General features: G+C 37.0%; 1 long non-coding RNA gene across 1 annotated transcript in view; it reads right to left on the bottom strand.

Moving 5' to 3' along the window:
* LOC112579962 overlaps positions 1-16,079 on the bottom strand; it is a 47,579-nt gene that overhangs the window by 13,173 nt on the left and 18,327 nt on the right. Inside the window, exon 2 of the long non-coding RNA XR_006545619.1 lies at positions 8,979-9,027. This is a non-coding gene — a long non-coding RNA (uncharacterized LOC112579962). The remainder of the gene's footprint in view (positions 1-8,978; positions 9,028-16,079) is intronic.

Here is a 16,079-nt window from a genome sequence, read left to right as displayed (position 1 = left end):
TTTCCACTAAGAACGTTTGACTTAGGGTAAGAATAAGCTATTGCTAAATTTAAACTTCTCTTTCTCCTCTTAGGGCAGGAGATCAATAAATAGGAAGTAAGCTGGACATGAATAACGTACATCAGGAAATTCCCAAAGAAGACACCATATCCAGGATAGAACTCAGCATGTTAGGTAAACAGTACACTGGAGTCAGCTTCATGTGAACTGGAGTTGTCTTAGCTATTATCCAGAAAGCATAAGCAGGAATATAAGGAAAACACATAAGGAAAGATTCTTTTTTTTTCCCTCCAAATTCAGAATAACACACTGATACCACCTTCTTGGGTACTAGGGGACAAACATAAGGGACTGCTGCCTAGCTTCCCAAAGTTGAAAACAATTATGCTCAATTGAAAAATCTTTTTCCAGCAGAAAAGTATTACTTCTCACAAATTCTTTAATGGTTAACAATTTTATATCCAATCAAACATTATTATGACTATGTATAAACCACAGTAGGACCATCTGGCAAGTAAATTACTTGGGGCACAAATCCCAACCTGTGATTTAAAAAAAAAAAAGCACTATATAAAAAGCTCAGTTAGATGTTCGCCAAGATTCAAAATGAAAATACATGCACGAGCCATTCAGAATTCACAAATAAATAAAAATGGAAAGGTCAGCAATGGTCTTTCTTCTTCACTGTACTAGGCCTTTGAAATAAGCTCAGGAAATGTAAGTAGGTGGTTTTTGATTAATTTGATAGAGGTACATCCATGGAACCAATTTACAAGTGATTTGCAGGCAGGCTGGCATTACTGAAATAAACGGTGCTATTACTATGATTTATGCTACTATTCCTAACACAAGTGATAAAGTGAAATTTACAGTCCTTAATTACTACCATGAAAAATTGGGAGGGAGAAAAAAGAGCAAAGATTGGCAATTTGCAAACTTGTCAGTAAGGCAACATGCAAAAATTCATTTGCTTTACTTAAAAAAAAAAAAAGACACTGCACAAATGGGCCTTTCTGTATTGTTATCAATCCACTGGGGAAGGACAGGCAGCTCAAAAAAACAAATGACCAAAATGTAACCTTGAGATGTATGGTTTAGGAAAACAGCTGACAAAATGCAGTCACTAGTTACAAAAAGTAGGGAGGTGACGAAATATTGCACTACACTATATGTTATTTGGGCCACTCACAAGGCCCAGCTTGCTCTTTAAATCACTTCCTTTCAAATGTTTTATAGTGGGGGTGGGATAAAATTAAAGAAATCATATCTGTAACTTTTTAATTGAATGTTTTCCTCTTATCCTATTCATATCCAAATAGCACTGAGAGTCTGTTAAGTTATTCAAAAATGTTTACAGAGACACTGCTATCCAGAGAACTCGAACAAAGCTACACAGAGGACTCTATTCTGAGAGGCATGCTCCAGCACAGCAGTTGTCTAGAGGCTGGAGATTGTGTGGACGCTTAGTTTCCTGGGCCGTGGCCCTCTCTCTGTCTTCCATAACTTTCTACTTTAATGGTCCAGCCAAGTTTTATTTCCAATACTCATCCCCTCACGTGACTGACCCGCTATCAGGCAATGCTTAGGGTTCTAATGGACCTTCTAGTCATTATTTGCTGTTTGGTTCAGTATAGAGCAATTCCATTCAGTGGTCATTCACACTACTTAACAGTTGCTAAATAGCAAAATTCTGCAAGGTTACAAGATGTGGCAACTAATGGTACATAATAAGCGAGAGAGATGCAACAAAGATGGCAGAAGTTTCCTGTCTGCTTGATTTAGAAGATAATGGGGCAACCTTAGACAGAGATGCTCAACCAAAACCTGGAAATTGATAAGTCAGTTTCAGGAATGTTAAGTTTGAGTTGCTGTCAGGATATCCACATGCAGATACACAATGAGATTTACTAGGAATGTAGGACTAGCGCTCTGGAGAAAAGTTAGGCACAGATATACATATATTAGAGAAATATGAATAGAAATTAAGGTTGAAGGCATGGAAGAGGATCAGATGGCCATAGTGGGCAATGTAAAACACAAGAGATCTAACAGCAGAAACAAAGAGAAGACATACTTGGAGGACCAGGAAAAAAGAAAACAATGACATCGCAAAGGACTAATCAAAGAACTAGAAGAACTCTGAAATGAATCTCAAGAAGAAAGAAAGGGTCATTAGTGTCACATGCTGCACAGAAATCAGGAAGATGAGAAAACTCCATTAAATCTGTTGACCAAGATAGCTTCAATAGATAAAAACCAAAATACAAGATTCTGAGAAACACATTTAAGGAAAAGGAGCTCTCTCCACACATTATGGAGAGAATTAGGAAAAAGCTCTTTACACAGTAGATAATAAAGCATATATGTGTCTTATTGATTTTTTATTTCCTGCCACTTCTTAAAAATTTCTTATTTTATCACTGGGATACTATAGTGTATGAAAAAACCCTTCAAACTGGTCTTTTCTGGAGTTAATCCCTTATGTAGCAGGACCTCAGTGATCATGATGGATTATTTTATCTTTGCCTTGTTCCCAGAAAGCCTAAAAGCATTTGGGCATTCTACAACCAAGCATTTTCTTCATTTCTACTTCCCATCAACTCAGGCTTCCTTCCCACTCCATAAATCTTTTTTTAAAGCATCATTTTCTCCATTTCAGTAACTTTTCTCCTGAGATTTTAAATTATAATAAAAATTTCACATTTTCTTTAATAACCTCCTTACTTCAAATTTCATAAATTTCACACTTTTCCTTCAGGAGTTTCCCATACCTCCATTCATCTGTATTTGGATAGTATCTCTTTTCTGTAAGTATTTTCTAAGTCACATTTTCATCACCATACTTGAAATGCAACACATGAAATATGCATTGCTGTTTCTTCTAATTTATATTCCTTTTAATATTTTCATCAGTAGTTAATACCATTTGAAGAGATGTATTAAATATCTAATGTAGTGCCTGACATTCATTGTTTCATTTCATCATCTCCAAAGCCTTTGAAGTGATTGTTTTATTCTCTCTAATTCACAGATTAGGAAACTGAGTGTCAGAAAGGTTAGGTCACTAAAGTCACACAGCAAGGAAGCAACAGAGTTGGCTGGAATTCGTACCCATGTCCATTTAACTCCAATGTGCATCATTTACCTTGTAGAAAATTCTACCTCAATCCTTTTGGTCTTACTTTATAAGAATATCAATGGTCAATTAATGCATTTTCATTTTTGGAACACAGCCAAAAAAAAAATTTTAATTCTCATTAGTGAAACAGGCCTCTGTCAATTCTGGTTCATCCTAACTCAAAAGACTCAAAAGGATAGATTTCAAGATTGTTTTGTTCCTTTTATCCTTTCTTCACACTTTATCAACCAGCATCCTGTCTTGAAGACCCAAGTTATTTCATGGGTCTTTCCCTCTGTCACCCCCCTTTGTTTTTCCTCTACCCTAATTACTCTGAATTCTTCTTTATTGATAGAGAATATAAATGTGCATAAGATCACCAAAATTTCAAATTACTCCTTAATTTTCATTAATGATACCCACATCTTTTAGATTTTATTTTAGTTTTTATAATCTTTATCAGATATAATACATATCATGTGCCTATGAGTATGCTGCTCCTGCTGCTAAATCGCTTCAGTCATGTCCAACTGTGTGCGACCCCATATACAGCAGCCCATCAAGCTCCCCCGTCCCTGGGATTCTCCAGGCAAGAACACTGGAGTGGGTTGCCATTTCCTTCTCCAATGCAGGAAAGTGAAAAGTGAAAGGGAAGTTGCTCAGTTGTATCCGACTCTTAGTGACCCCATGGACTGCAGCCTACCAGGCTCCTCCATCCATGGGATTTTCCAGGCAAGAGTACTGGAGTGGGGTGCCATTGCCTTCTCCAGCCTATGAGTATAGATACACACAATTTAATGGTATTAAGTTAGTAGTATATCTTTATATTATATAACAGTATGAATACAAAATTTCAAATTTTTAACCATATTGTACATTTATATGCACATATATATGTAATTTAAGGGTGTTAAATCAGCAGCATATTTTGTATTAAGTATTTCTCAAACAACACATAGATTATTTTTTTAAAACACTTCATTTAGAATATACAAGCAACTCCTAAAGCTCAACTCTAGAAAAATAAATGACCCAATCAAAAAATGGGCCAAAGAACTAAATAGACATTTCTCCAAAGAAGACATACAGATGGCTAACAAACACATGAAAAGATGCTCAACATCACTCATTATCAGAGAAATGCAAATCAAAACCACTATGAGGTACCATTTCACGCCAGTCAGAATGGCTGCGATCCAAAAGTCTACAAGCAATAAATGCTGGAAGAGGGTGTGGAGAAAAGGGAACCCTCTTACACTGTTGGTGGGAATGCAAACTAGTACAGCCACTATGGAGAACAGTGTGGAGATTCCTTAAAAAACTGGAAATAGAACTGCCTTATGATCCAGCAATCCCACTGCTGGGCATACACACTGAGGAAACCAGAAGGGAAAGAGACACGTGTACCCCAATGTTCATCGCAGCACTGTTTATAATAGCCAGGACATGGAAGCAACCTAGATGTCCATCAGCAGATGAATGGATAAGCAAGCTGTGGTACATATACACAATGGAGTATTACTCAGCCATTAAAAAGAATACATTTGAATCAGTTCTAATGAGGTGGATGAAACTGGAGCCTATTATACATAGTGAAGTAAGCCAGAAAGAAAAACACCAATACAGTATACTAACGCATATATATGGAATTTAGAAAGATGGTAACAATAAGCCTGTGTACGAGACAGCAAAAGAGACACTGATGTATAGAACAGTCTTATGGACTCTGTGGGAGAGGGAGAGGGTGGGAAGATTTGGGAGAATGGCATTGAAACATGTAAAATATCATGTATGAAACGAGTTGCCAGTCCAGGTTCGATGCACGATACTGGATGCTTGGGGCTGGTGCACTGGGACGACCCAGAGGGATGGAATGTGGAGGGAGGAGGGAAGAGGGTTCAGGATGGGGAACACATGTATACCTGTGGCGGATTCATTTTGATATTTGGCAAAACTAATACAATTATGTAAAGTTTAAAAATAAAATTAAATTAAAAATAAATAAATAAAATTTAAAAAAATATTCAAAATTAAAAATTAAACAATAAAAATAAGATAAAATTAAAAAAAACACTTCATTTAGAACTTATCTCTCCTTTCCACTTTCACAACTGGAATGCTAGCTGTATTCATATCTTTTCAGACATATTAAAGATCAAAAAGCACAATTACATTTAAAAGAAAAGAGAAGATGCCATACCTCTATCTATGTGATACTTTTCCTAGAACTTCACTGTTCAATATGGTAGAGATCAGCCATACCTAGCAATTTAACCTTAAATCTGAATTAATTAAAATTAAAGTTAAACTTGAGTTTCTCAGTTGCACTAGGCACATGTTATGTGGTGCTGCTGCTGCTGCTGCTAAGTCTCTTCAGTCGTGTCCAACTCTGTGTGACCCCATAGACGGAAGCCCACCAGGCTCTGCTGTCCCTGGGATTCTCCAGGCAAGAACACTGGTGTGGGTTGCCATTTCCTTCTCCAACGCATGAAAGTGAAAAGTGAAAGGGAAGTCTCTCAGTCGTGTCTGACTCTTCTCAACCCCATGGACTGCAGCCCACCAGGCTCCTCCGTCCATGGGATTTTCTAGGCAAGAGTACTGGAGTGGGTTGCCATTGCCTTCTCCAGTCATGTGGCTAGTAGCTACCATTTAGGGCAGAGCATATGCAGAACATTTCCCAACATCACAGAAATTTCTACTGGACAGAGGTGATCTAAGAAAATTCAAAAGGTAAGTCAATCTTTTGTACGTCTTGCTGTTTCTCTTAAGATAATTCTCCTCCATGAATGAATAAAGAAAATGTGGTATATACACATACAGTAAATAATACTCAGACTTTTAAAAAGAAGGAAAGTCTGCAATATGTGACAACATGGATGAATCTTGAGGACATTATGCTAAATGAAATAATGCTAAGTCAGTCACAGAAAGACAAATGTGATATGGTTCCATTTACATGAGGTATCTAACATAGTCAACTTCATAGGATCAAAGAGTAAAACCCAGGTGCTGGGAGATTTAGAAATGGGGAATTACTAACCAATAAGCATAAAGTTTCAGTTTAGCAAGATGAATAAGCTCCAGGGGTCTGCTGTACCACACTGTATCTACAGTCAACAATAACATGTTATACACTTAAAAATTTAAGAGAGTAGACCCTATGTTCTTTGTTCTTACCACAAAAAAAAAAAATGATTGTTTAAATAACGTAGAGCTATATATGGGCATGGTTCTGAGGGAAACAAATGACAAATGACAGATAATAAATTATTCTTTTACCATTAAGAAAAGATTACTACTTCCTTCTTAAACTCTTTTTAAAAATTGCTACCCAAAAAGCAGAGACATTACTTTGCCAACAAAGGTCTGTCTAGTCAAAGCTATGGTTTTTCCAGTGGTCATGTATGGATGTGAGAGTTGGACTGTGAAGAAAGCTGAGCGCCAAAGAATTGATGCTTTTGAACTGTGGTGTTGGAGAAGACTCTTGAGAGTCCCTTGGACTACAAGGAGATCCAACCAGTCCATTCTAAAGGACATCAGTCCTGGCTGTTCATTGGAAGGACTGATGCTGAAGCTGAAACTCCAAAACTTTGGCCACCTCATTCGAAGAGTGACTCATTGGAAAAGACCCTGATGCTGGGAGGGATTGGGGGCAGGAGGAGAAGGGGACGCCAGAGGATGAGATGGCTGGATGGCATCACCGACTCAATGGACATGAATTTGGGTAAACTCTGGGAGTTGGTGATGGACAGGGAGGCCTGGCGTGCTGCAATTCATGGGGTCACAAAGAGTCAGACACAACTGAGTGACTGAACTGAACTGAGTCTTAATAAATTTTTCTACTCACTACCAGTTTTAAAAAACAATCCTGGAAATATTTTACAATGTAAGATCAATAATTCAAATGTCCACTAATTCAAAAAGTCTCCAATGACTTTTTCTTAAACAATAGATCTTGAATCATTTTTTATCTCCACTAGCTCCAAAATTTAAATAACAAAGTAAAACAAGCCTTCCCAATAGTGTTAGTCACTTGGTTGTGTCTGACTTTTTGTGACCCCATGGTTTGCAGCCCACCAGACTCCTTGTCCATGGGATTCTCCAGGCAAGAATACTGGAGTGGGTAGCCATTCCCTTCTCCAGGGGATGTTCCTGATCCAGGGTTTGAACCAGGGTCTCCTGCATTGCAGGCAGATTCTTTACCATCTGAGCCACGAGGAAAACCCAGTAGAGTGAGCAATTTTTTCTAAAATCCAGTGATAAGACCACTGTCTCTACAGTGGATTGATTCAGTCCTTTGCTAAGAATTTTGTTTCTAGAGCTGGAGAAGAATTCCTCAGTAGTGTGTTATACTTTTTATAGGTGGGTCATTATTTCAGCTCCTAAGTCCCATATTTCTACCCCTGTTAGCAATTTTACAACAAGCTTCTGGTTTTTCCCTTGCCTCCCCATTTTCTGAAGTTTCAAACCGATAGAATACACAGGTGAAAAGCTTACAAGAGTTAGGGTTGTAATCTATAGTCATGGGCCACACAGGATAACTGGCCAACATATCCATCAAACCTCTAATCCTGGCCTTTTTAGCACCCTTGGACTGAGATATCTTTGGCAACAAAAAGCTTATGTCTGAATGTATTTCTATTAGAAAAAAAAAAGATACATCATCTACTGTGTCTTTTCTTAATGATTCAAAAGAATTACCAAAACACACACCAAGTATTTTAAATATGAAAACAAATTCCTGAAAGCAGTTGCCAATGGACTAAGACTGAAGTGAGAAATAATGGGTCAAAGGTATATTGTATTCAGTTCTATAAAGCCTTTCAGTAGATTTTTGAATCGTGGGCATTTTACAAATAATTATTTATTGATATAATTGCTTTTAAAAAATGAAGAGAAACCACTTGATTGTTCATCATTGAGGAACACACTGATTTTATCTATTAGAATAAAACTGTGAAAAATTGCAAAATATATGAATTTAGAAAATATTTGACTTTTGCCCTAGATTGTATTTACAAAAACATATTAGCACCTCTTCACAATTTAGTAAGAAGAATATACCATTTTTTAAACTTTTAAAAATATTTTTAAAAGATTTTTTATGGATACAGACATTTAAAAAGGCAAGAAAATGCTATGGAAATGATGTAGACTGACTTTAGAATAGTGAAAGTCAAAAAAACTGAAAAAGATAGGAAGAAGAAAGGAGGAAAAAAGGGTAAGGGATAAGAGATGGGTATCAGCTGTGTCCATAAGGATTTATTTTTAATATGTGTCAAATCTACATGGGAAATGTTAAATTTCAGTGGCAGGTGTTATCATTTTCTGTAGTTTTCAGTTATTTTGAAATTCACTTAAAAGAATTTCTCCTTCTTCATTCGAACATGTCCTCAGTTTACAGAAAATTTTCTAATTAAATACACAGTATTCTCTGCTGCTCCTTTTTAGAGAACAGAGTAGAACCTTTAATCCCAGAAGAGTAGTGATCATTATTAAATCCAATGTGCAAGAGCACACGTAAAACAACAATTACTGATCCATATTAATTATCCACCCATAAACCAGCCACACCAGTGATATGACATAATATATACATACATATACATACACACACACATATACATATGTATATACATATATACAGACACACACAAACATTAGCCTCATACACTTCAGCCCTACTCAAACCTTTGAACTCTCTTATTTGCTTCCTCTTCTAACTTTGAGAAGAAAATAAAAGTTAAACATGAAATATATAAATATTCTAATCTCCAAAGTCATTTAATCCTACATTTTAAAATATAGACACTGTAAAAACAAAGGCTGATTTGATTCAGCAAAGATTTGTAGTACTCACTGCAAATGCATCATCGTTGGAGAGCAGTAGGACCAGGTGCTGTCTTTGCCTAAGGAAATAAAGAGAATCATAATGATAGTGCTGAAATTAGGCTGATAGTTCAGGCATTTTGAAATTAAAATGTCATCCAATTTTAATTTTTATCTAATATTATTTGTTATTTTCCAGTATCTCATTCTCAGAAAACTGCAGGCTACTTAATAGACTAAAGCAAAAAATGAGTGACAGTGGGAACCAGAACCCTTAACATTTACACAGTTTAAAAAGGTTTGTCTTTCTCCATTTGTGTAGGCTTTATAAATTTCCTTAGTTCAGTTCAGTTTAGTCACTCAGTCGTGTCCGACTCTTTGCGAGCCCATGAATTGCAGCACGCCAGGCCTCCCTGTCCATCACCAACTCCTGGAGTTCACTCAAACTCATGTCCATAAAGTCGGTGATGCCATCCAGCCATCTCATCCTCTGGCATCCCCTTCTCCTCCTGCCCCCAATCCCTCCTAGCATCAGAGTCTTTTCCAATGAGTCAACTCTTCGCATGAGGTGGCCAAAGTACTGGAGTTTCAGCTTTAGCATCACTCCTTCCAAAGAACACCCAGGGCTGATCTCCTTTAGGATGGACTGGTTGGATCCCCTTGCAGTCCAAGGGACCCTCAAGAGTCTTCTCCAACACCACAGTTCAAAAGCATAGATTCTTCGGCACTCAGCTTTCTTCACAGTCCAGCTCTCACATCCATCCATACATAATTTCTTCAACCTACTATTAAAAGTATGCTAAACATTGGCTATATCTCTAAACTTCACCTAAATTTTCAGCTGTTTCTATTAATTGAGAAATTGTCAGATAAAAGAATATTAATTTCAAGACCAGTTATATAGATTCAGGGCTTCCCTGGTGGCTCAGATGGTAAAGAATCTGCCTGCAATGCAAGAGACTCAGGTTTGATCCCTGGATCAGGAAGATCCCTTGGAGAAGGGAATGACTACCCACTCCAGTATTCTTGCCTGGAGAATTCCATGGATATGGGAGCCTGGTGGACTACAGTCAGTGAGGTCGCAGAGTTAGACATGACTGAACGACTAACACTATATAGGTTCATGTTAATAATGTTTAACACTCTGTTCAAAATATGCTAAAGTGTTCTGCTCACAAAATGGTCAGATATGGCAACGTATCAGGATCAGTTTGGCCTCAGTTTATTTACTGCCTTTCATACAAGAGATGTGTGCATTTCAACCAAAGTATGAATTAAGTACATATTAATATGACATTGCCAAATGTCATATTTACAAGGTCAAAAGAGAAACTGCCTCATCAACAATGTTAAGGAATGAATATCTTAGAAGTATCTCTTAAGAATTCAGGTTCTTGATAATGATGTCTTTAAGATTAGAAACTAAAAGTAGATTAATTGTATTCAACATTGTAACATAAACAAATTAAACTGAAGAATTTTAATACTTAATTTCTTTAAATTTTACTTGCTCACTTGTAATAATGGACAAAAAAGAAAGACACTCTATTTAGCACTATTTGGCCTACATGTTTAATTCTTATAGTGATGTGTACTATTTATATTTTTAAGAAATCATTTATTTGTTGTTGTTGCTTAGTTGCTAAGACATGTCTGATTCTTTTGCCACCCCATGGACTGTAGTTTGCCAGGCTCCTCTGTCCATGGGATTTCCCAGGCAGGAATACTGGAGTGGGCTGCCATTTCCTTCTCCAGGGGATCTTCCTAATCCAGAGATCAAACACATGTCTCCTGCATTGAAGGTAGATTCTTTACCACTGAGCTACCTGGAAGCCCAGCAGAAATCATTTATAGTGACTGGTAAAAATAATGTTTTCTTTAAAATTGTATATGCTTTATACATTTCTCCACCACTTCACTGACACTCTACAAACAATCTAAGGCATATGAATTCACACTTTTTAGAAAATAAATACAAAAGTGCATCTTAATATGATTTTGTTCTTTTTCTTCATTAAAAAAAAAAAAACATTCAATTTATTTAAACTAAAAAAAAAAAAGTTCATCCATTTCATCCACCTCACCTACTCTCCACCTCTGGAGACCACCAATCCATTTTCTATATCTGTGAGCTTAGATTATCTCTCTCTCTCTCTCTCCATCTTTCTATCTAGACAGATAGGTAGGTCAATATTTTATCAGGTATTTGTCTTTCACTGCCTGACTTATTACACTTAGCATAATGTCCTCAAGGTCCATTCATTGTTTCACAAATGGTAAGATTTCATTCTTTTTATGACTAAATAATATCCATTGTAGATATATGCCACATCTTCTTTCATCCATCAATGGACATCTAGATTGCTTCCATGTCTTGACTACCATAATGTGGCATTGAACATGGGGACATACACATACATGCATGTGCATAATTTTTTTCAAATCAGTTTTTTTCATTTCCTTCAGATAAACACCCGGAAGTGGAAGTGGAATTGTTAAGTCATATAGTAGTTCTACTTTTAACTTTTTGAGAAATTTCCATACTGTTTTTTAAAGTAGCTGTACCAATTTACATTCTCACCACAAGTACACAAGGGTTCTTTTTTCTCCATATCCTTGCCAACACTTGTTATTTCTAGTCTTTTTGATAACAACCATTCTAACAGGTATAAGGTAATAATACCTCATTTTGCTCCCAGCTTGCCTTTGATATGTAAAGGAATCAATCCAGAGACTTCGCTCTCTCTGCCTGGCCACACCACCCAGGAGGCAGTATTCCTCTGCTTGAATCATCCCAGGGCCAGGTATCAGGTAATTAGGGACCACCCTTATAGCTTACAGCCTGGAAAAGTTTTCCAAACAAGCCAAACCTGACCTGTTTACACTGCCCTGCCTTGACTTTTTCTCAGGAAATGCCAATCTACAACGCCACCCCCCACCCCTTCTGGCTACTGCCCCATGCCAGTGCTTTCCCATGTTGCTCTTCTAGGACCAATGAGTATAAGAAACTTTATTTTTCTGAACTTCTCCTGGGTCTCCTCTAGTGGCCATATCTAATGACCGTCACATCAAAGAACACAGAACGTGATGTCTGTTTCATATATGCAGCATGACTGCTAACTATCCATCAGTATCTATTCTCTCTTGCTATATTTTAAAAATAGATACAATAGAGTTTAGCTGGCCTGTGACTGCCTGGCTAGAGGTGACATTTTCCAGCCTCCTTTGCAGCTAGATGTGGCCCTGTGATTAGGTTTCACATAGATGTGAAATATCAGTCACATAGATGAGAAATAAAACTTGCTTTTGTTCATCTAAAAGGCAAAAATGGGAACAGCATCTAGCAAGTATATAGAACGAGTTTCAACTAAATATGGAAAATTACCTTCTAACTATGGCAGTCTTTAGAGGCTACTGTCCTTCCAATACTATATCTTTTCTATCAAAGCCTAGACAAAAATCTTTGCTCCAACAACCAGGTGGAAGAGATTTCAAAACTGAATAAAACTTTTAAATAGATGTCCCTCAAAGTTTCTTCCAGCCCCAATATTCTACAATTCTATGCAAGACAGGAAAAGAAAAGTTAGGACAAGGAAGAGAAAGTAGGAGGCAGGACAAAATGGCCAGAGAGAATGAGGAAAAGAAAAGGAAGAGGTAAGAAAAAGGCAACTTTCAGAACCAATGAAGATTACTGGGAAATACATCTGAGTAGCTAGAAAATATTTCCTTTAGTTATCATTTTTATGCAATACCAAGTTTCATATCAGTTCAGTTGCTCAGTCGTGTCTGACTCTTTGCAACCCCATGGACTGCAGCACACCAGGCTTCCCTGTCCATCACCAACTCCCAGAGCTTGCTCAAACTCATGTCCATGTAGTCAGTGATGCCACCCAATGATCTCATCCTCTGTCACCCATTTATCCTCCTGCCTTCAATCTTTCTCAGCATCAGGGTCTTTTCCAATGAGTCAGTTCTCATTGATGACAATACTTACTGCCCAGGTGAAGACAGTAAGGTAATATGTACATGATTAACAAAGCCTAGCATATGAGAAGTTCTCAACAAATGTTATTTATAAGTTGATCACATTTGTTGTTGTTCAGTCACTAAGTCATGTCTGACTCTTTGTGACCTCATGGACTGCAGCATGCCAGGCTCCTTTGTCCTCCACTGTCTCCTGGAGTTTGCTCAGATTCATGTCCATTGAGTTGGTGATGCTCTGTAACCATCTCATCCTCTGCCACCCCATTCTCCTTTTGCCTTCAGTCTTTCCCAGCATCAGGGTTTTTTCCAATAAGTCAGCTCTTTTCATCATGTGGCCAAAGTATTAGAACTTAAACTTCAGCATCAGTCCTTCCAATGAATATTCCAAATTGATTTCCTTTAAGATTGACTGGTTTTAACTCCTTGCAGTCCAAGGGACTCTCAAGAGTCTTCTCCAGCACCACAGTTCAGAAGATCAATTCTTTGGTGCTCAGCCTTCTTTATGGCCCAACTCTCACATTTATACATGACTACCAGATAAAACATAGATTTGACTATATGGACCTTTGGCAAAATGATGTCTCTGCTTTTTAATATGCTGTCTAGGTTTATCATAGCTTTTCTTCCAAGGAGCAAGTGTCTCTTAATTTCATGGCTGTAGTCACCATCTGCAGTGATTTTGGAGCTCAGGAAAAGAAAATCTGTCACTGCTTCCACTTTCCCCCTTCTATTTTCCATGAAGTGATGGGACCACATGCTATGATCTTAGTTTTTTGAATGTTGGCTTTCTAGCCAGCTTTTTCAGTCTCCTCTTTCACCCTCATCAAGAGTTCTTTAGTTCCTCTTTGCTTTCTGCCATTAGACTGGTATCATCTGCATATCTGAAGTTGTTGATACTTCTCCCAGAAATCTTGATTCCAGCTTGTGTTTCATTCAGTCTAGCATTTCCCATGATGTTCTCTGCATAGAAGTTAAATAAGCACAGTAACAATATACAGCTTTGTCATATGCCTTACCCAATTTTAAACCAGTGAGTTGTTTCAGGTCCATTTCTAACTGTTGCTTCTTGACTCAAATACCGGTTTCTAAAGAGACAGGTAAGGTGGTCTGGTATGCCCATCTCTTAAAGAATCTTCCACGGTTTGTTGTGATCCACATAGTCAAAGGCTTTAACATAGTCAATGAAGCAGAAGTAGATGTTTTTCTGGAACTCTCTTGCTTTCTCCATGATCTAAAGAATGTTTGCAATTTGATCTTTGATACCTTTGCCTCTTTGAAACCCAGCTTGTACATCTGGAAGTTCTTGGATCATGTATTGCTAAAGCCTAGCTTGAAAGATTTTGAGTTAACCTTGCTAGCATATGAAATGAGTTTAATTGTATGGTTGTTTGAACCTTCTTTGGCATTGCCCTTCTTTGGGACTGGAATGAAAACTGACTTTTCCCAGTTGTGTGGCTACTGTTCACAGTACCTATAAAATAATGTCAATATACAACCACTCATATTATAACCTATGTACTATAATTCATTGAATAAACATCCTATGAGGAAAGATTTGCCTATTTTTTCATTACTGTCTCTCCAGTGCCTAAAACAATGCCTGAAAGACAGTAGATATTAAGGAAAAAGTGTGTTTTTAAATAAATTAATCAGCAATAAAGACATTTTTATAGCAAAACATTTCATTTTCTTTATTATAGACTTTCATTTTGAGAATTATAAACTACATGGACAAATGCTATATTAAGATTAAATGAAGCAGGACTTCTAGTATTTTAAGGCAATCTAGCTCCTTCCAAGATGCCGCCTTACAAAGACAATATAGGCAGGCAATAACTACTTAGAGTAAAATGTCTACCTTTATATAATCTGAATAATAAAATCTTTAAAGTGGCAATAAGTGTGGTAAGTTAATGAAGCATATCTGTTAAAAAAAATTCAGAGAAGTCTTAACACATAAAAACTTGAAAATCCAAAGTGATTCTTGATTTTTTAAATTAATCTTGGGACTACATAAGACATATTCTTTCAACAGAAGAAAATGCTAATAATGTCAATCTTATCTCCCAACAACATACTTTAGTAGTTCATGATACATGGCAAAATAGCTTATGTATATTTATTTCTCCATTCAGCACTCCAGAAAATTTGCCAAAAGGTAGTGTTCCAGGTGGAGAAAAAAAGAAAGAAAACATGAATAATTTGAATAACCCATAAGGATTTATATTTGAGGGCTGTATAATGACTTGCTGGAGATGTGTAGAGAAAATGATCACTAGTCAACTCTGCGAGATTTTCCTTCTCCATTTCCCCCAGAACCTTCTCTGCTTTTGAAGAACGATTCCTTACACCTTGAATTATGTGGTTCCGGCAGGGCTGGCAGTGACAGGATCACAGCCTCCTTACAGACTGAAGCGAGAAGAAGAAACCTGTTTCCTTTAAGTTGGCCAAGTTAGGACTGCTGCAGATTTTCAACTACCTGAGTCACCTCCCTCAGCACCATCTCCTAAAGGAAGCCCATCTCTACAAGATGAAAGAGTGAGGCAGATACACATAGATGTTGAAGGGATTTAGAGATGAATGGAAAGGGCTGGTGGTGGGTAGGACATGAAGGTGTAAAGAGAAAACAGCAAGAGAGAAATACTCTTTGACATCACTCTAATCTTTGGATTGAAGCAAACTGAAGCAGGCCAGCTAGTTCACCTCTGATCTTCTGAAACATCTGAGTCAACAATTCTTTCTACTCAAATTTACTTGAGTTGTATTTCTTTCACTTATACATAAAAGAATTTTGCTGAACAGGAGACTTTCAATTTACTTAGTCACAGAATATCTACAGGCACAGTATAAATTATGAATCAAAATATATAAAGTCTTATAAATACTCAAGATTTTCAACTTTGGACATAATTTTTTTTGTTTACTGTTTTTAATATTTTATGCATTTATATGATTAAAACTGCAAAACATATCGGTTGTACTCATTGAACTATTCTTGCTGAGATGCAAATGTCCACACAATAAGAGTGAAGAAAATAAGTGATTCATTTTGAAGAAATTATCTTAGTAACTCAAGTTAATATAATTTTTATGTTATCAACAGAAGCAGCATCGGGATTAAAAAGCATGGACTTTAAAACCAGACTGC

This window comes from Bubalus bubalis, chromosome 17 (genome assembly GCF_019923935.1).
Source record: "Bubalus bubalis isolate 160015118507 breed Murrah chromosome 17, NDDB_SH_1, whole genome shotgun sequence".
Taxonomy (NCBI): domain Eukaryota; kingdom Metazoa; phylum Chordata; class Mammalia; order Artiodactyla; family Bovidae; genus Bubalus; species Bubalus bubalis.
This window is presented reverse-complemented; position numbering and strand designations above follow the sequence as displayed.